General features: G+C 43.2%; 1 long non-coding RNA gene across 2 annotated transcripts in view; it reads right to left on the reverse strand.

Moving 5' to 3' along the window:
• Window positions 1-9,958, reverse strand: part of LOC117872669 — a 59,984-nt gene extending 50,026 nt beyond the window's left edge. For both annotated transcript variants that reach the window (XR_004644559.1, XR_004644558.1), the window contains exons 1-2: window positions 9,837-9,958; window positions 3,419-3,525 (exon numbers count right to left, since the gene is read on the reverse strand). This is a non-coding gene — a long non-coding RNA (uncharacterized LOC117872669). The remainder of the gene's footprint in view (window positions 1-3,418; window positions 3,526-9,836) is intronic.
• Between the last annotated feature and the right edge of the window lie 15,332 nt (window positions 9,959-25,290).

Below are 25,290 nucleotides of genomic sequence, written 5' to 3' on the forward strand. Positions count from 1 at the left end.
GGTATTTTAATAGCTCTAGATGTAATCGTTGACTGATTTCAGGTGACAGGTTCCAGTGGTAGCCGTGTTAGTCTGTATCAGCAAAAAAACGCGGAGTCCTTGTGGCACCTTAGAGACTAACAAATTTAGAAAGCTTATGCCCAAATAAATTAGTTAGTCTCTAAGGTCCCACAAGAACTCTTTTTTTTTTTTTTTTTTTTTTCTGATTACAGGTAGTAATTTCCCAACCTGAAGTCAGAACTGACACACTTCTACATTAAATTAAATATGTAATTAAAAAATTAACCTAAATGGAATTTAAAAAAAAATCTCAATGATTTTATTGGTGTTTTTTTCATCTTTATGAGGTCAATGAAAACATTTTTATATTTTCGATTGGAATTTTTCTCCTAAGTATGCCACATTACAGTGCATCAATAATAAAAATATGATGCAACCAATCAGAATGAGACAAAACCAGATGCGACAATATGCAGTGCAATGTGTCAAGTACTGCAAAACGTAACCTCACCAAAGCATTGCTCAGGTAACCAACAGTCTGAGAGCGTTTGATATTTTGAAAAGAAATTGTTTAACTGAAGTTTAATCCTGGTTGCCTATGCTACTGATTTAGGTAGTCATCTGAAGGGATAGAAGGGCAGGTAAAGGGTATAGCCATTCTAACACACTGTATCAGGAAAACTCTTGTACTGCAAATGAGGAACTGTTAAAAGAATGCCTTTTCTGGGTTTCAGGCCATAGATTATATAATGAAACTCTTTAAAAACTAACTTCTGAAGGAAGGAGACTATTAAAGGAGTGCATTATCTGTACAACAAATTCAATAGCAATTCAAAGTGTAAAATGAATAAAACTATTAGCAAAATACATTTACTGGGCACCAAACCAGAAAATATGTAATCATATGCTGGAACCAACTTAAATAAATAACTGTAAAAGAATAAAACCACTTATGAGGAGACTTTTTTTGTGTGTGTAATGAGGCTATGTATTTAACAATTTCTCTTTGTAGTGGTATTTTAAATAGGTCACATTTATGCCTGTTAAGATGACATTTTACACCCTATTTATAGAATCTCATTATAATGTCTGCCTGGTCTCATTTCAATTAAATTTTGACTTTGAAATGGGATGGAAGGATGGAAGAGGACAGACACTCCAGTGGGCAATAATGACGATTTTTTAAAAGTTTATGTTGCATTCTGAATGGCAGGGAGGGTCAGGAGGAAAATACGGGCACAGAAACATTATCTTGAGAAACTGAACAGATATGCAATAAGATGGAAACAGCTCCTGGGGCTCCTTAACTTTTCTGTGCACATGCTTCCTGTACAGAACGATTCCTAAACTTGATTTACCTTGAACCCTCTTTGGATTGGGCTTCTCTGTCCCTGCAAGTTACCCAATAAAGGGGATGTGTCCCCCCCAGTCATGTTGACAGACCTAGCTGTCTCCTCAGACTCGCACTAGCCCCTGCAATTCATTCCATTTCCCCATGTCAGGATTCCTGCCCTCAACTCACTTATACTCTCCATTCATACTCATCCTGCTGAACTGCCCAGGGACACCACAATGAACTGCTCCCCAGATAGTCCAGTTGGGAACTAGGCCTTCCAATTTAGCTTTCCATTGAGCAAACCACTCTAATTAACATGATGCTCCTAGGACTTGACAATCACTCCAAAACACATCCGACACTATCAATGCCAATACCACAGCCCTGCACTGACAGTCAGATCAAGGGCCAGCTCAGAGAACTGCAGCCCAGAGCTGTAAAAATGTGCAACTAACCCTGAAGCCAGAGTGACAAGGTGCAGATTAACGGTTACTGTCAACACCAAACATTCAAAAATCACGAGTTGGACTACAAATCACAATTGGATTAAAAAAAGATCATGAGATATTTGAAGAAATAATAGTTTCTAGAAATAATGGACTAGAAATTGACTCTCAGTCTCCAGCCCCCTTATGTTTATCTTTCCCCCATGTTTTCTCTTACTATCATGTACCGTTCATATTCTCCCTTTTCCTCCCCATCCTCTACAGTCTCCCACCTTTCTACCCTGTATTACCTCCTAGATCCCCCTACAGCCCCAGAAGTCTTGCTTCCTGCACCCCAGGTTTCCTTGTAACTCTCAGTCTACCCCATTCTACACACATTGGTCTGTACCCCATTGTTTGCCTTCTGCCTCCCCATATTCCTCTGCATTGTTGTAGCTTTCCCTTCTGCTTCCCACATGAAGGGAACTCTAGAACGGATTAATATTTTTTTGTCAATACAAATGTTTAATGAAAAATAGCCTTTAAAAAGGTTTGAGTGAATTTCAGTCTCTTTGGGAATTCTCCAGTCACAATCAAAAACTGAAAACTTTTTAAAAAAAATAAATTTTTGTTTCTTTTGAAAATTTTCTCAGAAAATAACCATTTTCTGACCAGCTCTACCTGGGCTCCCTCCATTTTCCGATCCAGAGGCCCCAGCAGGCAGTCATGTTCCCTAAGAGAAACCTGGCTTCAGCCCACTTAAAAACAATGGGAGATGCTGATTATCTTCACTAGGAGTAGTATCAATTCCACATGCAACGGCTGTATTGAAAAGTCGTCTGTCTTGGCTGAGAGCAGCCTGTAATTCAGTCTCATTGAAAAGAATGGGAAATGACAGCCATTTTGTAAAAGGGAAAAATTTACCAGAAAGCTGCCAGACAAGAAGGTAAAACACTGCAAAAATCACAAGGTGACAACTCTGAATTATCTACTGTTGGAGCTCATTACACTATTATATAACACTGTGGAATGAAGTTACAGTTTAAAACATGTTTTTAATTAGGTAACTGTTCTGGTAACCAAAACCAAGGTCACCAAGGTTTTGTATCTTCCTCTGTTTATTATTGTTTGTAAGAATGTGATCACAAGCAGTCCCAACATCAACCAACGTGTACATGGTTGAATTACTAAAACGTGGCACTATATAAATCCAGTTTGCTGAGTTTGAGTTAAATGAAATATAGTTCTTTCCCCACAGGTTGTAAGCTACATTCCTCTCTTCAAAAAGGCTGTGTTCTGGGTCCCCTCTCCTGGAGCACAGTGAAAAAAATCTGTTATTGTTGGAGCTGGGCCTATTTTAAATAGGCCATAATACTTGGAGAGTGGCCTTTGAAAGCCAGCCCACCTGCGGGCCAGTGGAACCCCCCTTCCTGCTGTCTGGTCTTGGGATTTGATTCCAAAGCCCACTGTCTGACTCCCTTGTGTTACCACCGCCCTGATTTTCTGAAGCTTACTTACATCCCCTTCACCCTGTGAAAAACTGGAGCCAAACCACAGCACGTCCCACACTGGTACAGACTGGGGGTTAGTGATTTGAAATGCAGTACTTGGTAGCCAGCTGTGTGAATGATTCATGATCACATGGACTTAATATTACCTGTTATGCCATTGTTTCTAATGGCTAGTGAACCTAGCATTTCCCCGTCTCTTCTGTTTCTCTGCACTTGGCCTCCCTTCACTGCCACGCTCCCATTCCACAGACATCTAAAAAATCATTTAAAAATGTACTGTAAAATAAGAAGTACACACAATAACCTATTTCTCCTAAATGGAGGGGTTTCTGGTGGCATTCATGCATCGTATATCAATCTTCAAAACACTATGCTGCACCTTCAACTCAGACACTGATTAGTGGAAATGAGATGGAAGGAAAACGACAGTAGAACCTGGCTTGCACCAGTTGCCCCAATAACTAGAAGACTCACTGTGAATTTGCACGGAAAGCCAATGTCGAGTGTCTTCTTCTGGGTAGAGATTTCCCAGGCCTGGTTCTGCTGCATAAGGGTGGAAAGGTAGGGACTGGATAGTGGGAGGCAGTGCGCATCCTTTGCCCAGTACAGTGCTTAGCTATGCAAGGCCTCCCTCTGCTTTAATACATGTAAGACAGGAAAAAGATGAGGCAGGGGAAGGACTGTGGGGATCCACTGCTGTGCAAATCCGCTCATGCTTCTAGGTTGACCAGACAGCAAGTGTGAAAAATTGGGACAGGGGGTGGGGGGGTAATAGGAGCCTATATACGAAAAAGACTAAAAATTCAGGACTGTCCCTATAAAATCGGGACATCTGGTCACACTACAGGCTCCTCATGTTGAAGGGCTGCATAAAGATTCCCATAACCTAGTCCTGACACAGGGCTCTAGGAGCAGATTCCTCTCTGCTGCTCTCCTCAACATCTGTCGGTTGTATGGGTTGACAGTGGCCTCTGGCTTTAGTTTACGTGAACAAAGCATAATATAGCAAAGACAATGTATCACAAAATATACCAGCTCCTCAAGCATAGGAAAAGGGAAGTTTAGAGTAAGTAAATAATTCAACAAGAATTAAGAGTACTCACCAACTGGATGAGAAAGAGATCCAAGAAGCAGCAGCAGCCAGTTACAAAATGGATGCTTTAGGGCTGCAACTGCTCCTCTCTTCCAAATTTAAAGGTCCAGCCCCACAGTGATGCCAGGGAGGCAGCTGTAATCTAAACAGGCCCCACGAGTTACACCTGGAGTCCCAGCACAGCCCAAGATTGTACAAGTGATTTAAAGCCACATTACTCTACACTCCCCCGTGACTGTGAATTCTCTACTGTGCCTTTTAAAAGTTCAGCACAGAATCTCATCTTGGTGTTTTAATTCCTATCTTTAGAGTTTCCTTTATTCCCTTTACAGCCACAGCTTGTCTGCCATGTAGAATCTTAAAGGGCTGAAATTCAAGATCTTTATGAAATTGCCTCTGCAGATCCCCTCTTTAGGTGACACATGTCATGCTTCATGATTCAGAGGGAAAATATAGGTCCTAATATGGAGATCTGCAGAGACAATGTATTCAGTTTCAGTTACTAGTAAGTAAACCCTGTTTCTTTAACCTTAGACTATTACTACTCTGCCCACATTAGGTTAAAAAGAGGGGAAAAGAAAAGCATTAACTGAAATGCCTTGCGCTTACAATGTTTGTATGATGTGCTGTGTTCATGCACAACAGTCAAGCCATTGTAGGCATTTTTCAAGTGTTGCTCAGACCAGGCTGAACCAATGCAATGTACCAGCAATGAATCTTTGAACCTGCACTAGTTCTGTCAGTCAACATAACTCCACGCCACAATACAGGGCTTTGTACCTGTAAGCTACTCAAAAGTTCTTTTCCCCAGTAACAATCCTGTGCACTAAGGATTAGGGTCTTAAGAAGTACCACAGTGCACTGGTGTGGTTATAGTTTTATGATATGGACATGCCAAAACAGTTGCATCAAACACAATGATGCTGCATGGATATGCTAAATTGTTCCAAGCCCTGGCTATGCAACAGACCATTTCATTGCACAATGGCCTGGATCCACAAAGGGACTTAGGCATTACGATAGGCTCCACAAAGCCAAGTTAGGTAGCTAGACTCCCTATGCAATGCATGGAGAGAGACAGGTGCCTAAGAATTTGATTCACAAAAACCAGTCTGATAAGCGTAGAGCTGCCTAAGCCAGCTAATGGGACATGCTGATGACAGGGGTGTGTCCTAAGCCCCACCCCCTCACGGAGTTTGGTGCCTAAGTCTAGGCTGCAAGGAGGTGCCTATCTTTGCTTGGGTTCCACACCTGGGAACCCTTTCCTGGAGTCAGGTGGCTTAGGAGAATGAGTTACGGGCCTGCTTAACTCCATACAAAACTGCCAGAGGAGGAGGTGATGGTAGTACCAATGCCACTCTTGTAGCGTCTAGCTGTGTGCTTAGCGCTGGGATATGGGAGACCTAGGTTCAGGGGGAATAAAGGATTTAAAGAGGGGTCTCTTACTGCTCAGGGGAGTGCTCTAACCCAATGCTTCTCAAGCAGCGGTACATGTACCCAGAGGTGGTCTTTGCCTAGTTTTATAAAAAGCACTAGCAAAGTCAGTACAAACTAAAATTTCATACAATGACTTGTTTATACTGCTCTATATACTATACACTGAAATGTAAGTACAATATTTATATTCCAATAGATTTATTTTATAATTATATGGTAAGAATGAGAAAGTCCGCAATTTCTCAGTAACAGTGTGCTGTGATACTCTTGTATGTTTATGTCTGATTTGGTAAGCAAGTCATTTTTAAGTGAGGTGAAACTTGGGGGTACTCAAGACAAATCAGACTCTTGAAAGGGGTACAGTAGTCTAAAAAGGTTGAAAGTCACTGCTCTGACCACAGACTATGGGATATTTTTGATATATCTCCCCACTGGACAGAAGCCCAAACTCCACCACCCCACCGCAAGGCACAGGTCCTGAGCTCTCCCCCACCCCAAATCTGGTAGGTGGAGAACGGGGGGAAGGCATGGGGGATTCTGCGAGCCACACTTTACTGGTAAAAGAGCCACATGCAGCTTGCGAGCCATGGTTTGGCCACCCCTAATATAGAGTATAACCAGCTCTCCAGGGTATGCATTGGGCACGAGAAGGCTGGGGAGAGGAGTGAACTGGGTTTGAGCATATCTACTAGTCAGAGGTTTCAAGCTTATGCTTGCTAGTAAGCCAAACTTTAATATTCTTAATTTAGAGGAAAAACAAACTGTGATATTGACCTTTCCATATGCTGGCACACTATTCTTTCACACTACATGGCATAGCTTGGTCTTTTACCGTTTAAAATAGAGTTCACTACATTTTTTCTACTGAGTTAACAAAACATAAGTGCACGGTGGGTTTTAGGATTCTGAAGCCAAGTGGAGGGACAAATTAACCAGCACAAAGCAGTGTGAAATAACAAAACACATGGAAGTGCAACTACCGAGAGGAGGTTAGCTATTAGTTAAATCTAGCTCATGTACAAGGAGAGTGCAAAGCCCACTGTCACAGCTCCATCTGCACAGGTTTACTGTAGGATGTGAAATAATTTGATAAGAATAGATCATTCCTAAAAAACGCATAGAGATCTACAACGAAAGGGAATGTAAATGTGATGATCTCCATCACTGGAGGATTTTGCCATTAATCCTCCCATTACCGGTAGCAGCTATCACCGTTCCAGCAACTTCAGCTGGGGCTTTCTAGATTCTGTAAGTAAACGGTTTGAAGTTACTGCAATTCGGGGATAAGCTGCTTTAAGAGAAAAGCTGGCCCTTCAGAATTTCCGAAAACTGAAGCCAAGTACCAAGCAACAAAGACTTTAAAACTTGCCAGCATTGCAGATTTATGTATAAAGAGGGGCTGGCTTTTCCTCAAGCTGTGGCAATATCGGAAATGGCATTCTCCACTCCCAGGGTGCAGAAAGCAGTAAACCTGTGCTTTTATAGTCAGTTTAAAAACACACTGACTATAATTGCAAAAGCAAATATAAGAGTGTTTTGGATGACTAAAAAGTTGATTGGCATCATTTTAGACTAATTACCATGAAATGTAGCAACCAGTTACATACAACCTCCTAGAATAAGTAATCTTAATGTTGTACACGGTGCTGTAGCCATTTGGTCCCAGAATATTAGAGAGATTACAGGGGTGTTAATAAGCCACTTCACCTTGAATGGTCCCTTAGAATATGTGCTAATTACTTAGGCTAAACTATCTGTTCAATCATGTATTCAGCTGTGACATGGCACTTTACAGCTCTGCAACTTTCTCCCTCAGGGGAAAAAACAGCCCCCTGAGGGCAGCAAGTTACAGCGCTGTAAAGCGCCAGTGTAAACAGTGCCCCAGCGCTGTAAGCTAATTCCCTGGTGGAGGTGGAGTACCTGCAGCGCTTGGAGAGCTCTCTCCCAGCGCTGGTGCGCGACCACACTCGCACTTCAAAGCGCTGCCGCAGGAGCGCTCCCGCAGCAGCGCTTTGACGTTTCGAGTGTAGCCACGGCCTGAGTACTTTCCCCAGATCTGAAGAAGAGCTCTGTGTGGCTCGAAAGCTTGTCTCTCACCGACAGCAGTTGGTCCAATAAAAGTATTACCTCACCCACCTTGCCTCTCTGAGTAATCTTAATTTAGGCCTCGTCTACACTAAAGCGTTAGGTCAACGTAAATTGCCTTACATTGACCTAATTATGTCAATGTACACACTACAGCCTTGCTCCTGCCAATGTAAGTGCCCTACTACACTGAGTGCCCATCACCTCCATGAGAGGCATAGGTAGTTAGGGCGATGCAGTGTCCCTGTAGACACTCCATTACTTACATCTATTGGCTGCCATTCACTGGAGCTGTGAAATTGACAAGAAAACCAGCTCCCAGCTCCCCAGCCCTGCTGCTGCCCAGTCTCCACTCCAAGCCAGGCTGCCACCCAGGCTCCCACCCAGCCAGTAGCCCTGCTGCCTCCCTGGGGTCCCAGGTCCCCGCTCCCACCCTGGCTGCTGTCCAGGCTCTCAGCTCCCCACTGGGAGCATGGCTGTGCACAGTGGGGAGCTCCATGCCCTGAGTCCGGTTGGCTTCCCTGCTCCCAGTGGGGAACGGAGAAATGAGAAGCCAGTGTGGCTGCTGCCTTATTGCCGGTGGGGAGCAGAAAGCCAAGGGGTGGTGGCAGCCGGGCTACCGGCAGGGAGCGGGACGCAGAGCTGAGATTCCTCACTCTCAGCCCCCCACACTGCCCCTCTTAAGTGGGTGGAAGTGCTCCTGATGAGGATGCGGACCACCGACAGAAGAAGGGCAGTGTGGACATTAAAAATAGGCATATCAAACAGTAAGGAAAAGAACTGGGAAAGGAAGTTGCTGTTATGTCAGGGCACTATAAACTTCAATTGACCTATGTTAGGTCAACTTACAGCCACTGCTGTACTGTCCCAGTTCTTTTCCTTACTGTTTGATATGCCTATTTTTCATGTCCACTTGGTAGTGTCCATGTGTATTGATATGTGACGTAAGGCATCTAAGCATGCTTTTGGGTGCAGTAAAAACAATAAGGCATTGTGTTTATCCTTTGTGGAGTCAACTTTTATTTTATTTCATTTTTTTAATTTGGCTTGTCTATGTATTTTTTCCTATTCATGGCCTTGATTCAGTGTGAGACTAATAAGAGTTGGATGTTGCCCCAAATATTTTACACACAGATTCCTTTGGTAAGGTTACATTTCTGTTATAAAATGCTTCCTGATGCATTGTCTGAAAATTTCCACAGCGCATACAAATGCAATTAGAGTGCTTAGTTATTGCCAGCTGCAATAATAGTGTAATGTTGCAAGTGAAATTCAGTTTATGCAACAATAGCATTGTAACTGTGCTAGGAAACAAATCAGTTATTGATTTTAAACAATAGTAATTTTTATTATATATAATTGCTTTCCATTTATAGCTCCTCGTGTGCTTTGCATACTGCGTAGTTCTCACTAAACTCTTGGTGAGTTATATCTGTATTACTATATCCTCTTACAGAAGAGGAAACTGAGACAGAGGCTGGAGTATTTTGTTTTGAACTCCATGGATTTAGGGGAAAAAAATACTTAAACAGCACATCAACTTCAGCACTGAACAATAGAATAATAAACTAGAGTATTACATATGCTATATAGTAAAAGTTAACAACCCCGTGCTCTTTAGATTAAGTGCCTTCTCTCAGAAAGCACCCCCTGAAGGACTCACTAACAACATTTTTATCATCTATCTAGGTGTTTATATGGCTCCCATCACTGCAGTATCAGATTTTATTGTAGATATGAAATATAGAATCATAGAATTCTAATATAGAATCAAAACCATGAAAACAATGTTTGCTTATATTCTGTGTAAGCCAACAAAGGAAACAGAATGAGAATTGCAGTAAGTTCCAATTAATTTTTACAACACTGGGTCATTCAAGGTGTATGTAACATCTAATTTATCAGCATCACACTGCTATTATTAAAATAAGTTTTAAACAAATACTTACATATTGCAAAACCTTCTAGAGACCAAGACCCATCCCTTAGAGGAAAGATACTGTTTTTCTTGGGAGACTGTGATATTTTACCCATATACATCATAAAGAAGCAAAGTAGGGTGCAATCCCCATTTCCTCTTTTCCGTAGGTCACCTTTAAGAAATAAAAAAAACAGAGCATTTTTCCCATTAACAAAAAAACAACAAGATTGAAAGTATCTGACTAATCTTTAATATTGGAAAAACAAGAGAGAACAAATGTAAAGTCTCCCTTGGAGAGCAGTGTGCATGCGCCTCTTCTGTTACAAGCGTCAGCAATAGTCAGAACAAAATTGCTGTTCTTTGCACTCAGGCAAAGTTTTCTGTAAGTCTGCACTTGTGTAGCCACCGACACCTGTGTAAACCAGGTGTAAGACACAGTTAACAGAATTCAACAACCATGTTTCACTTTCTGCACAGGTGTAACTGAATACACAGGGTGGAAGACAGTAGAAAAGCAAGGCTTGCAGAATTCTTAGATATCACTGCTCTGCAGCCAAAATGCTTCTGAAATAAATGTAGTCAAACTTTACTAATTCTGGGTCACTGAGAACGAAAATGGTGCTTAAAATTGTTGATTGGCTCTAGTTTTCAAGATATGCTATTGGGTCAGTATATACGACCCTTGACTTGGGAATGGCAGAGGATAAGTGAGTTATAAAGGGAAGGGATCGCAATTTAAACAAGAAATGACTAAAATACATCTTTGACTGGATCTATGAATAAATCTATGACTGGGTTTGGACAGTACTTGCTTTTTAGGCAAAACAATGAATGATGCAATCTGAAGCTGGTATTGCATCATACACGATATGAATTGCATCATGTTATTCCTAGAAGTCATGGATGATGCAATCATAACGAAGCTTACATCACTCTGCTGAACAAATTGCCCTATATCAGCTCTAGAAATCATACAGTGTCGTGCTCTCTTATTTGTCAGTGTTTGATTTTGCAAAGGGACACATTTCTGTTTAGCCAAAGTGAGCAGAGATGCCTCGTACTTGTGTGAACAGTGCAGATAACTTCTGCTATGTTTGTGGTGAAGTGACTTTTGCATCACAAAAACGCAGTATAACCACTATGGTTAAGAAAGCCTATCACCTTTATTTTGGCTGCAAAATTGGAGATCAGGACAAGAGGTGGGCCCCACACATATGCTGCAATACTTGTGCAACAAATCTTTGCCAGTGGTTGAACAGGAAAAGGAAATCTATGCCTTTTGCAGTGCCAATGATTTGGAGAGAGCCAACAGATCATACCAGCAATTGTTAGTTCTGCATGGTGCCTCCAGTTGGGAAAGGTGTGTCAAAGAAGAAAAAGTGGACTGTGCATTATCCAAACATTCCATCAGCTATACGCCCAGTACCCCACGGAGAAGGACTGCCGGTTCCTGATGCACCAGAATCATTCTCACTTGAGTCAGACGAGGAAGAGGATGAAACTTCTGGTCCTGAACCATCAATGTCACAGGACCCACATTTTCTCCCATCCTCCTCCTCTGAACCACGCCTCATAACACAAGGTGAACTGAATGACCTTGTCAGGGATTTGGAATTACCCAAGAGTAAGGCAGAGCTGTTGGGCTCCAGACTACAGCAGTGGAATCTCCTGGCAGGTGATGTTAGGGTTTCCATGTTCCGTGACCATCAAAAGGATCTTGTTCCATTCTTCTTTATGGAAGGTGATCTGACAGCCTGCAACAACATCGATGGTGTGATGGCAGCCCTCAACATCGTTCACAATCCAGATGAGTGGAGACTGTTCATTGATTCATCGAAGACGAGTCTTAAAGCTGTTTTACTGCATAATGGCAATGTTTTGCCATCAATTCCAGTTGGTCATGCAGTCCATTTGAAGGAAACCTATGACAACATGAAACAACTTTTGAGGTGCATAAACTATGACCAACATCAGTGGCAGCTTTGTGGCGATTTGAAAGTTGTTGCTCTCTTGCTTGGTCTGCAGACTGGATACACAAAGTACCGCTGTTTTCTCTGTGAATGGGATAGTCGTGCAAGAGATTCCCACTACATCAAGAAAGATTGGCCACTCCGACAGTCATTGGAGCCTGGGAGGAAAAATGTTCAGCATCCACCACTTGTTGAATCAAGGAAGATTTTGTTACTGCCCTTACACATCAAGCTGGGTCTGATGAAGAACTTTGTCAAGGCCATTGACAAAACACAAGCAGCTTTCAAGTACCTCTGTGGAAAATTTCCAAGGTTAAGTGAAGCTAAGATAAAGGAAGGTGTCTTTGTTGGTCCTCAGATTTGTGAACTTCTTCGAGATGATGCATTTGACCATGCACTGCGTGGCAAGGAAAAGACGGCATGGAAAGCCTTCCAGTTAGTGGCAATAAATTTTCTCGGAAACAACAAGGCAGACAACTACAGGTTGTTGGTGGAAAACCTCCTGAAGGCATACAAAAGCCTTGGTTGCAACATGTCACTAAAGATACATTTTTTGCACTCTCATCTAGATTTTTTTCCACCGAACTGCGGAGCAGTGAGCGACGAGCACAGCGAGTGATTTCACCAGGACATTGCAACAATGGAGAACCGCTATCAGGGCAAATGGAGCCCATCAATGCTTGCAGACTATTGCTGGACAGTGACAAGAGATGCTCCATTTAATGAATACAAGAGACAAGCCAAGAAGCGCCGAGTAGACACTGAATAGGACTAAACTAAACCACTCTATGCATCTGAAGAAGTGAGGTTTTAACTCACGAAAGCTTATGCCCAAATAAATCTGTTAGTCTTTAAGGTGCCACCAGACTCCTTGTTGTTTTTGTAGGACTAAACTATGTACATAATAGTTTTTTGCTTTTTGTTTCATAATAAATTTTATTTATATAACCCCTTTGCTGATTTTTAAAGTGTTACATAAACAGGACAGGTGAAATATTATCATGTAAAGCAACCATAAACACATGAAAAGACCTAGGTTTACAATTTATGATTAAAACTCTACTATCTACACAATATACATAGATATAAAATGTAAAAGCTTAAATATCTTAGAAACAGTAGCCAATCAGTTGTTTTAATTGTCATATTTGAATTCAGCACATCAAAATACATAATAAATAGCACATTTTATCTCTGAAGCAGACGACTTCTCAAAAATTGTAGACCAGTGTATTTAAAGAAGCAGTGCACAAAGTTTTTCAGCATTTCATAGCTATCTGCACCAAGCAGATTAGCAAAGTCTTCAACTGGCTTCAGGTATCAGCCTCGTGCTAGAGACAGCAAGCCTCTGGGGGAGGTGGATTAACTACGCCAACACGGGAGAGCTCTCTCTCCCCGCAGTGTAGAGCATCTTCATTAAAGTGCTATAGCAGTGCAGCCCGGGAGCTTTTGGATTAATATTGTTTTGGGTAGAGGTGTGTGTGTGTGTATGTGTGTGTGTGTGTGTGTGTGTGTGTGTGTCTGTGTATGTATGTATGTATGTATAAAGAGAGAACATACAGAAACTGAGAACAGACACGGACCGAGAGAATAGTGCACAGTAGCCTGTGAAGAATGTGACCCTGGATAAAGCTAGAAAGAGAGAGCTTTTGAGTTGGTGCACAAATTAGCCCAAACGGGAGGGTTTCTCGATGTCTCAAAGGGTTATCTGGTGGGTGACTGGTTCTGACAAAATGAGTGACCCATTTATGGACTCCACTAATTTGGGGGTGGGGGGGCTTATGCTGGGTGGGTGTCTTGTGTGCTCAGGTGAATGCCAGATCTCTGAAATTGCCTGAGGCACCTGAGTCCACCAGCACCTCTGGGTTGAGTCAGGCACCAAAGGGTGCCAGAGCCAGAGAGGGGGAATTGGAGATGTGTTGGTGTGAGCTGCTGTGGAAAGGGGAAGGGCACCAATCCAGCTCTGATCCCACGACTGGAGTTAGGGTTTCATGTTTACTGACCAGGGCACAGACTGGACCTTGGCAGGGCAGCTTGATGCAAAGCTTTCTTGTGCCCTGCAGTATAGGCATAAGCCTGATGCCTGGTGTTGATTCTTCTCTGACCATGTCAGAGAGGCGGGGCTAGACCTGATCAACTTGAAGGGTTTCAGCGACAGAGAAGGGATTGGTGACTGGGAGTGTGGGCGTGCGGATGGATGGACGACACAGAACCAGCTGGGCTGGGGGAAGTCAGCAGAAACATCTTTTTCCTTGGCAGTGTTTGGTCAGGCAGTCAGTGATCTTGATGCATCGGTCAACTGAGGCGACCAGGCCAGATGGGGATTCATCTGTAGTATCATCACTAAGGCTGAGCCGCAAATGACAATGCTGGGCACCCTCATTCCATTCAGTATCACTACTATGCGCTGGCACTCTGCTGCATGTTTAGCAACTGGCCAGCATCTCTGCCACAACGCAGGAAGTGCAGTTTTGGCCGCATGCATTGAAGATCATCACCGTAGCTTGAACAAAGTCGTCAAATTATCCCAGAAGCGGGCCTGATTTTCCTGGAGTGGAGCCACCTGAGCAAGGGCCTTCTGAGTAAGCAAGCTGATAATCAATCCTGCTGAGGCTTGGTCAGCAAGATACGACTGCGGGTGGAGCAGAAATAGGAGCCAACACTGATTTAGGAACCCGTAAAATTTGTCTTGATTGCCATTGAACTGGTCAGGTCAGAGGAGCAGGGGTTGGAGATGAAGATGATATGGCGTAAGCTTGCGGGACTACATTAGAGAAGGAGTCATGCCCAGGGGTTAGAGCAGGAGTTGGTAGTCAGGAATTGGTGCCCAGGGTCAGAGCTGGAGTCAGAGGCGAGATGCCAGAGCCAGAAGTCAGGAATCAGAACCAAGGGTCAGAGCTGAGTTACCTGGTGTGAGGTAAGGCAGGGGCAGGGCTGGGAACAAACAAGTGCAGGAGCCACAACTGTAGATGAATTCTTTGAGCAGCTGCTTTAGAGTTGGTCTGCTGATTTTTCCAACAAACAGGTAACGTAGTCAGTCTGGCAGTCTACTACAGGTCAGCTGTGATCGTTAGGTTGCCTGGAGACTGGCTCTGCAGCAGGCACTGATTCCTAACAGTTCTTGGTTCCTCCTGCGTTCAGAGAAGTATTTACAAGGAATGTACAAAGTCCTAATCAAGACTGCATCAAAGAAAATACCAGACTCCATCAATTTCTGCTTCCAGCTGGAACATCCTCATGTCCTGAACTTAGACTAGCCGCTCAGGTCAAAAAGGGTCAACATTATAAAAAATAAGTTGTGATACTAGTGTAATTACATCTGACCCTAGTACATAGAAGATCTGCCTGCCATAACTTTATACTGGAGGAAGAGTGAGTGTCATTGGAAAGAACTTTATAGTTATGTCTAAGTCAGGGATTGGCAAACTTCGGCATGCGGCCCACCAGGGTAAGCACCCTGGTGGGCGGGGCCAGTTTGTTTACCTGCTGCGTCCACAGGTTTAGCCGATCGCGGCTCCCACTGGACGTGGTTCACCGCTCCCTGCCAATGTGGATAGCAGGAAGCAGCGGCCAGCACATCCCTTGGCCCGCGCCACTTCCCGCAGCCCCCATTGGCTTGGAGCAGCGAACCGCGGCCAGTGGGAGCCGCTATCGGCCAAACCTGTGGACGCGGCAGGTAAACAAACCGGCCTGGCCCAGCCCACCAGGGTGCTTATCCTGGCGGGCCACATGCCAAAGGTTGCCGATCCCTGATCTAAGTTTATTAAAACAAATCTGTTTTGTTTCCCCCTGCAAATGTCTTCTTTTCATTTGAAACAAATGAAACCATTTTAATTTGCTGCTAATGGAGAAAGACATAACACTTCTTCAGTGAGTTTGATGAAAGTATTGCTGTGCAACAAATTGTAAACTAAACTGTATAACAATCTATTAATCAGAAATGTGAATGTTTTTTTCCCAAGAGTTGGAGTTGCACTAAATAAACATTCAGTGTATGATTAATTGATTCAGTATGGCTTCTGTTGAATAATTATGTTCAATAATAGTCTGGATACAACTTGTTATCAATTGTCACTTTAAATCAAGTATAATAGGTTTCAGCTGCACATACTGTATAAACCGAATATCCAGGAAAAAACAACAACCAACCAACCATCTGATTTCCAGACAGCTTTGCTGCCCACAGCTAAGTTCTAATGGTGGATTTCAAAGGGACACTTCTTGTGGGGGATAGTTCCAGCAACTTTGCACTTTACTTTGAGAGTGGAATAACTAACCTGGGCTGAGGAGAGCTACTTTCCTATTGCCCCACAGTTGGATTCACACCATATGTACTGAGATTAATGGCAATTAAGAGTAACTTCTCTCTATATACTCACATGTAGGACGCTTAGCGCTTCCTCATCAGGTGCTGGGTTGCAGGTAACAACCAGCTTTTATCCTGTTCGCTGAGAATTTCACAGCATCATGGTTTGGTGAATCACGACTCAGCATGATGGTGCAACAGATCATTGCTGCTGTCAAGGCAATTCATTTAATCAACTTTATATAGATCTAACTTTTAAAAAGATACATCTTTTGTTTTTACCAGATGATACTTCTCCTCTGAGTCCCCTTGTGAGAACTCTCACACATATAATGGTGCTCTCTTAAAGAATCACCATGGATTGCCATCGTTTGCCTCTATTCCAATATGGAATGCCACCACCGAAGTTGGATACAATACTGGGTTTGATTCTCCTCGCCCTTTCATCATTTCTGACTTACATTAGTGCAGGAGAGGAGAACCAAGTCTATCTAAGGTAGCTATCTGGCCCCAACGGTATCTTTAATGTATTTGTCCTTACAACACGTATATGAAGTAGAGAAATATTATTAGCACCATTTTACATACAAGGAGCTGAGGCACAGAAAGCCTCAGTGACTTGCCCAAGATCACAGGGGAAACCTGTGAGCAGTGAACTGAAGGCTGGTATTCCAAGTCACAGGCTCTCTAGTAACTAAGCCATCCTTGCTCTTGAATGTTTTATACATGTGTAGAGACCGTCACCTGAGGTGAATTTGGGCTAGCACAAAGCAGCTTGATAAACTGCTTCCCTTTTTTGTGGGGGGGGGAGACTATCATTTCTTGTTCCAGAATCTAAGATTTTTTTTGTCTAAGTGTCCAGTCCTTATAGTTTGAAATGAACCTTCAAAATTGTGAACATGTGTAGCTGATGCAGTGATGTCTTCAGACACTGGCATGCATCACATATTGAAGTGATAGCTGAGAGGTATGAACTGTCCCATTCATCTGAATACAATGTTCACTCTGAAGTCTAATTATGATTATTTAAATATCAACATTGCTAAATATTTCACTGACAGTCAAAGCGTGCATGCAAGAATGAAGCACAACCTGTCATTAATCTCTGTTAATTCACTGATGGCTTTACCTACATTTATGAATAGATAATATTGTGTTTCTGGTCCATATTTACTTCATACGCTGAGGATAAGCATTAAAAAGTTAAACTGTTACCTCATGTATTTTGCAGATCTGGGAAATTTGTAGTAGGCTGGTTTTCTATAAGAACATCACATACTTTTTTCTCCTTGCCACTCATAGCCATCTATGGTGCTATATGCTGATGGGGCTATGTATGGCGCTGATGGAATTATGGGTAGTCTAATCCATGTGATATATAAAGACCATTGCACAATCGTTACTGTTATTTATCTCTAGTTAATCTTTCTCTTCTTTCTGGCTAAAGTAATTTGGAAAAAAACGTTGTAATAGTTGCATCTCTTTATTCTTCTCTTACTGTTTCATTCAAAGTGAGAACCTACTATTTCTGACTATTAAGGCTGATGTTATTGCCTTAACTTTAAGGGTGTGGTGCTGTAACAAAGAAACGAGAACTGTGTCAGCTGTTGCTGCTTCCAAAAGAATACAGATTTAGGTATATTGCAGTGCAGTGTCATTTAAAAATGATGCAAGGAAAGCAATGCTCCTAGTTACATTGAATGGAATCTTAGTACCAGGCATCCAAGCCGACACGATTACAGGGCAAGGCATCATGATGGTGGAGCAATATCTTTTAGGATTCAACCTTAGCACATTGAGCCAGTGGATCAGCTAGTAGCTGGGTGTGAACCCCCCTGTCTAGGAAAGAACACCATGATATCAGCGGGAAGGTGGCAGCTCTATGCTAGGCCCAAAGCCCAGAGAAAACTTGTCTCTTGAACAGCCTACGACGCGCTCCTCTCTTATAATCCATGAAAATGGTAGCGCCCTATTTTCACAGAAGCTTTCATGAGTTATTATAAAACTTCCTTCTCTTTCCCATTTGTTTGCAGAAGAAGAAGAAAAGTTTAAGCCAGCAAACAAAAAGCCTACCTGCAACTGTCATTGTAATATTGCAGTAGTATCTAGAAATCCCAAGTAAGATCAGGGCCTCATTGTGCTAGGCACTGCATAAACACAGCCCGTCTGCGTACACATACTCCTCTGAGCTCTTATTGAGCTAGGGCCAGTATCAATAGCAGTGTAGCTGCAGCAGCCTGGGTAGCAGCAGCGGAGGCCTGGCTGAGCTATGCCAAGTACATACCCACCAGGGCCGGATTAACTTTCTGTGGGCCCAGCGCCAAACCTATTTGTGGGCCCCGTTGGGGAAATAGGGCATGTGATGGGGGGTGGTCCACAGAGTGAGGGGCTGGTTGTGGGCAATGAGGCGCAGCGCAGCAGGAGTGGCCCCACTCAGCCCAGCACAAGGGCACTGTTTACAAACCCACAGCTGCTAGACGCACACTGGCACGCCCAGCCCTGCGCTGCCAGCGTGCCCCTTCCACACTGCCCTCCTGCCCAGTGCCCTGCCCTTATGCCCAGCGCACCCTCGCCCAGAGACCTCCCCCATGGATCCCTATGCCCAATGCCCCTGGACCCGCTTTGCCCAGCAACCTCTGCCCAGAGACCCCTCCTGCTGACCTCCCACCACAACTGCACAGCACCCTACACACCACACCCTCTGCCCAGCTCCCACCCACAGATCCCCTACTGTCCAGCAGCCCCTTCATCACAGCTGTACAGCGCCCCATATTCCTAGGGAATTCTGCATCAAATTCTGTGCATAATATTTTAAAATTCTGCAATTTTTTTTAACAATAAATAAATGTGGAAGCTCCACCATGGCAGTGGAGAGCACAGGCCACTGGCTGCATGGAGGTGGGAGATCACCCTGCAGCCTCCCCCGCCCCCCTGGGACAGGGACTTGGCAGTGAGACTGAATCTGACCCTGACACAGCACAAGGACCAGGCCTGCCACAGAAACACGCTGGGGCCCTGCCCCTTTTGTGCCAGGCACACCAGGTGTGGGCAGGAAGGCTCAGCCTGGCAGCAGGATCCAAGTGCAGAGGGAATTAGTGTGGGGGGATCCAGATGGGGGTAAGAGTTCTGTGGGGGGCAGTCTGGGTGCAGGCAGCTCAGTGGGGGATCTGGATGACCAGGGAGGTTCCAGGTACAGGGGCAATGGGAGTCTGCATGGGGACAAAGTGAAAGTGGTTGGAGCTCAGCTGGGGAGAGGATCTGGGTGGAGGGGAGGTGAGGTTCATTTGGGTGGGGTCTAGGTGTAGGTGGTTTGGGGCTCAGTGGGGAGGGTGTCTGGGGGGGCTCATCGGGGTGAAACAGATGCAGGGGAGCTGGGGCTCGTCAGGGTGAGGGTTTGATGGTCTTGCTTAACAGGGGAGCCCCAGCTGCTGCCAAGGGGGGATCCACATGCTGGGCCCCTGCTTCCCCTATCCCTTCTCTTCCCCATCCCATGCCCCTTCCCCACTGCTCCATCTCCTCCCCAGGCTTGGGGGGGCGGGGAGGAAACCGCCTCCCAGCACAAGCCGGTGGAGCTCATGGGGCGGCGGGAAGTAGAGAGACCCAGCCCACTCTGCTCTGCTCCCTGGCTCTCACTGGCAGCACGGCTGGGAGCCAGCTGAGTGGAGCGGAGCAGGCAGGAGCCGTGTCGCTCCACTTCGTGCCGCCCAGTGAGTGCAGGGTGGGTCTGACCCCTGCTGCAGTTCCCCAGCCGGGACATAGCTCAGTGCCTTCACTGCTGTTGTCCATGCTACCGCTGCTACATTGCTATTTATACTTGCGCTAGCTCAATGAGAGCTAATGTGAGTATGCGCACACAAGCACATTAGCTGGATGTAGCTACAGACTACTCCAAAGAGCCTACCATCTAAATATACACCTATAATTAGATCTTGTATGTAGTTATATAATAGCTCTTCCTCCTCATTGCAGAACCACCACCAAAGAATCATCTCTCTTCTTTAGACATGTTTATGGGAGGATCCCGGTTAACTCTTTCATCTCTAGGAGGGGGCTTACTAGAACTGTTTTTCCAAATACCTAATGGTAAAATGTTTTCTCGGTCACTGGACATATAGCTACCCTGTTTTTCAGAAGAATTAATCTGGGTTATTTGGCTGATTGTTTGAGAGGAAGAATCTCATATGAACATACATGAAAATGCATTTTATTATTATTATTTATAGTCAGGTGGGCCTAAGGACCCCAACCATGATCAGGGCCCCATTGTATAAATAACTGTACAAACATAGATTAAAAGTGCCTGCCTCAAAGAACTGGCAATTAAACAGACAATACAGACAACTGTTGGGGAGAAGGGATATAATATACAAGCAGAGTGAATTTAAACGTAGGCTTCAGGGAATGGGTTATATAATTTTAATTGCTAACAGCAAGATCCCCAGAGTTTTGTCCAAAGTTGTTTTTGTTTGTTCGTTTGAGAGCCCAGCTGATTCATGTAGCCAGACATGCTGGGCCCAATTAATCCCACAGTTAAATGGTATGACTTCAGGGATGAATATAGCTCACTATTGCCTTGTTCTGGAAAACAGCATCATAGACTAAATAAAATAGTGGAAATGACACCTAGCAGATGTAGCACTTTCTGAAGTACAGATCACTAGTAGTTATAGAACAAGGAGAAATGTGACCAGAACTGATCATCTTTCTGGGACTCCCTTAGATCTCAACAGCAAACAGATCTCTATTTATAGGAACCGCCAGTGTCTTGTGAAATAAATATATTTTTTTACTAAGAAATTTCTATTAATGTAGCTTATTCCCCAAGTGCTTATACACTGATCCAGTCACACGCTAATCTACATGCTCCAACATTTTGCCTACAAGAATAAATAAATACTGTAATGTTGATTTTAAAATGAAAGTAACCTGATCCCAGACTGAACAGTCCCTTGAATATACCCTCAAACTCCAACTCAAGTGACCCCCGCTGAAAAATCAAAAACTGTGTTCTACAGTAATGTATGATAACTTACCACTTGATAGGTGTTTATCTCAATGGGTGTCAACCTAGAAGGACTGAGTTCTGAAGTGAAGCAGAATTGAAGATTAAGTGAATAAACTGTTTCTTTTCATATAAAGAAAAAGCACTAAACTGTACTTGCTTGAGAACTGATCCTCTTCCCATTAACTGGATGCTGTACCTATAAACAGGACTTCTTTTGGGCAAAGAATTAAGAGACCCTTTCTTGAAATATCTGCATTTTCCATTTATTTCAACTATGCTTACACTGATCCTTTAATAGTTTGTGCAAGCTGCACTACTAAATTTGTGTCCCTGATTATTCAGGTACTGTTGGGAAAGGGACAGTTTTCAGCCAAAGACAAAACCAAGCAATGGCTCAGTTGATTTTGGGCACTGTGAATCATGCAGAATGTAGAGTATCATTATTAGGGGACTAACACCAGTTCACTGTCTGAACACTGCGCTGACAACAGGTTAATAATATGCCACTTTCCCTGTGCTGTCAAAATCTTTGTCATGGTAATAACCCATTTTCTCTTCTTGTTAATCTCTCTGTCTTGAGGATGAAGTGTCAGAATTAAACATTACAATGGTGAATTACAGCATTGTGCTGGTGATGCTGCGGTATTCTGTATTTTGATTAACTGGACATTCCTCTAAAATTTGTATTAAATTATTTTTTGACTGAACAATTGTGCTGATGAAGGAGGATAGGATGGCAGTGATGGGACTGAAAACTCACTGCTTCTTAACAATTTTAAATCAACCAGATACAGTCAGACAGCTGCTGTTTGAATTTCCCCTAACTGCCTTGTAAAAATTAACTAGGAGAAGCTGCCATTATCCATGAGCGTCATTTCAAGTTACAGCTCACCTCAGTTTTCTGGATTGCTTCCGAGCTGAGACTGTTAATCAAATCTAAATTGTATGGTGTATTTCACCTGACATCAACAAGTCTTCCAGGTTCTTTGGAAATAGTTTAGGGAACAAACTTCTCATCAGTCTTTGTTTCTGCTCATTTTAACTCTAATTAAAAATATGTCACACCTGTAAGCAGGTATTGAAATTATGTGCTAATTTAGATTCCCATCTGCCACCTACTCTGGTCACATAGAATCTCATTGATGTCAATGAGCTTGCACCTGTAGGCTGCACCTATAATGAGAGCAGGATTCCTAGCAAAGTCAATGGGAGTTTTGTTATTGATTTGGTAACAAATTCAATGGGAGTAGCATTAGGCCCTTAGCTTTTGTTGGCAATCCCCTGAAAACATGTCATGTGAGCAAAAGGAGACTTCACATTGCCCCTTTAATTGAATTAAGCAACACCAATTACCACTGGTTAATGAAGACACTGGGCTCCTGGATGCTGTATTTTTGTTTCCTAAGGAGCCACATAAACGAGACAAGCGTTGCAGTTTCAGGAATTCCAGTTCGACGATTAAACAGACAGCTCACAGGAGAGGCCCCAGTGCAACTGGAGAGAGTCTAAATACCTTGGCTCATTTCTTCCTTCCCTCACTGCACAGTGGGAGTAATAAGATACCATGTCTGAATGGCAGCATTTTGCATGACTGTAAATGACTACACAAGGTGCAAGGCAGTTAAGAATCAGTCCCACAGGGGGTCTGACTACATTGCCTGTGCCAGCTGACTCGGGCTCACGGGGCTCAGGAGAAGGGGCTGTTTAATTGCAGTGTAGACACTCAGGCTTGGGCCCTGCGAGGTGGGAGGCAGCAGTGTAGACATATAATTGAAGACAATGATGAAATGCTGGGTGTGTATTTTCACTGTGGGACAAGAATCAGCTGCAGAAAGTTTGTGTATTCCAAAAATGATCTCTTTTCTGCTTGGAATTCTTTAGCAAAACACTTCCACTAAATACAATACATGTCATTCCAAAGTGGTCACTTTATATTTACAGGCTGTGCAATCCAACTGCTGTGCAATCATTTGCATCTTGTTAGTGAAATGTTTAACTTTCCTAATACCTATAAACTCACTCTCATAAATGAGTTTGATTTAGCAACGATTTCCACAACGTCCTCAAACTGCTCCCTCTGAGCTGGTTTGACATTTCACTCTCCACACTATTTACAGAGCTATCAAAATGGTTTACTCATTAATGGCCAAATCTGAAGTGTCTGTGTGGTGGTTACTTACATCCCTTCTTCTCCCTGCATTAGAGCACATTTGTGGAATTTACAATGGAATTGGTCATCATACTGGATGTTTATCATAAGACAGGAAACACTGGAGATAAAAGGAAACTGACTACACATATGCACCACGCTCATTGTCAGTAAGCACCTATCTCATTATACCCAAGATAGCATCCAACTGTCACCCAAGCAATTCTCTATAAATTTATTTCATTCCACTATGGTCAATCATCTAATACATCTGGGTGCGGAGAATTCTCAACATTGATTATATCTTATAACTTTGCAGCCCATAACTTAAGGGGTTTGTTTTTTTGTCCATCAGTTTTCCTGCGACTGCTTAATTCAAACAGATTGATAACAAAGTGTTCCTGAATCAAAATAAATATTCCAAATCCAGGCACTTAGCTGAAATGAACTGCTGAACTTTCTGAGGTTTAAAGAACAACAAATACCGGCAAGGAACCGTAAAGCAGGATGCCAGCTGTATGAGCTATTGAACTGCAGGGTCTCTTACTAGTATAATGAGGCATACATACTGACTTATACAGGCACATGCATAGGAAATCTAGCAATTGACTGATAAAATGAGACTGGGTTCTTTTAGTTGAATCTTTATAGTAAGTCTTGCAAACCACAGCCCACCAACCATCTAATTGAAGAGAAGTCAGTGATGTAAAAGATATACATGATGAAAGGGGGTGGGGGGGAAAGGAGAAGGGCATCATTTGGAGGAATAAGAAGCCCCCCTCCCCCCAGTAATAATGCTTGAAATCTGGATGAGAGATGATTGACGACTGATTGAGATATTAGTATAATAGAGGACTGAACTACTGAATTAATCACAGCCAAAGCAAATGGAGGAAAGAGATAAATGACCAGAAAGGAGGAAATGTTTTTAAAAAAATGTAGGCTCAAAGTGCTGGAGAAGAGGAAATAAAGAGGTGGGAAGAGGATGAAAAGTATTTTAAAAGGAAACACTCTTGGCCATGTGAGTGGATAATAAGTGTATATGGAATTCCAAATATTTTATTACCATAAAACAATCCATGAACTGTTGCTAACAGCACCTAGTTAGCATGGCTGGAGCAGAGAGTACAACTATCTTTTGGCTCAGTGGGAAAGCCTCCATGTGGCATGTTTTGTTAGGCTGTTGCAATACTCTGCTTGCGTAGGGCCATCAGGGATATTAAAAGGATGGGCAGGCTTTTTAGATTAAAAAAACCATGCCTGAGTCAGCAGAGAATTAGAAACAAAACTTGTGTTTGCTACGACTAAAGAGATTAGAAGTGTAGGAAGGAAGGAACCCATGCAGGGAATTTACACAATAGCAGCAGCTTTGGAAATTCCATTCTGTCCAAACAGGCTGCTTTCAGGAGACAATGCCAGCATTGCTCTGAGAAGAGAGACTGGCTTTGGGGTCCAACAAGAGGTTTTTATTAAAGAACTGACTGCCTCTTTGGGCAGAAGTGGCATATCTCCAGGAAGGAAATGTGGTCTAGGGTACTGCCTCTGCCAATAAGACTGAAACTGCAGAAATAGCCTGGCAGTGCTTGGTGTTGGTAAATAGAAACAGAACCCAACTGGAAGTAGCAAAGAGTGGCAATGGAGTCAGGGGTGATAAGCAGCAGGTGTCAGACCATGAGCCTTGAACAAAATGATGGGCATGATTCTCCTCTCATACGTTTTTTTGACACCACTGTTGCTCCATTGTGTTCAAAGCAGTCCCCCTGACTTACACCAAAGTATGTGAGGAGAATTAGATCCTATGAACTTAGACCCTTTAGTAGGATATGCAGTCTCACTGAAATCAACTGCAAGAGGCAAGTAAAACAAAATTATAGTGAAGAGAAAGAGCTAGAATTCATTCTGAGAACAGGTAAATAAGGAAACAGACTCACACAGTACTGACTGTGTAGGAATATAATTTCTGGGAATAGAGATCCAGAAGAGAGACTGGAGTCTGTCTCCTCCCTGTTTCATTGCAGCCAAAGTTTCAATGGTCTCTACCCACGTGGCCCA

This window comes from Trachemys scripta, chromosome 2, assembly GCF_013100865.1.
Source record: "Trachemys scripta elegans isolate TJP31775 chromosome 2, CAS_Tse_1.0, whole genome shotgun sequence".
Classification (NCBI taxonomy): Eukaryota; Metazoa; Chordata; order Testudines; family Emydidae; genus Trachemys; species Trachemys scripta.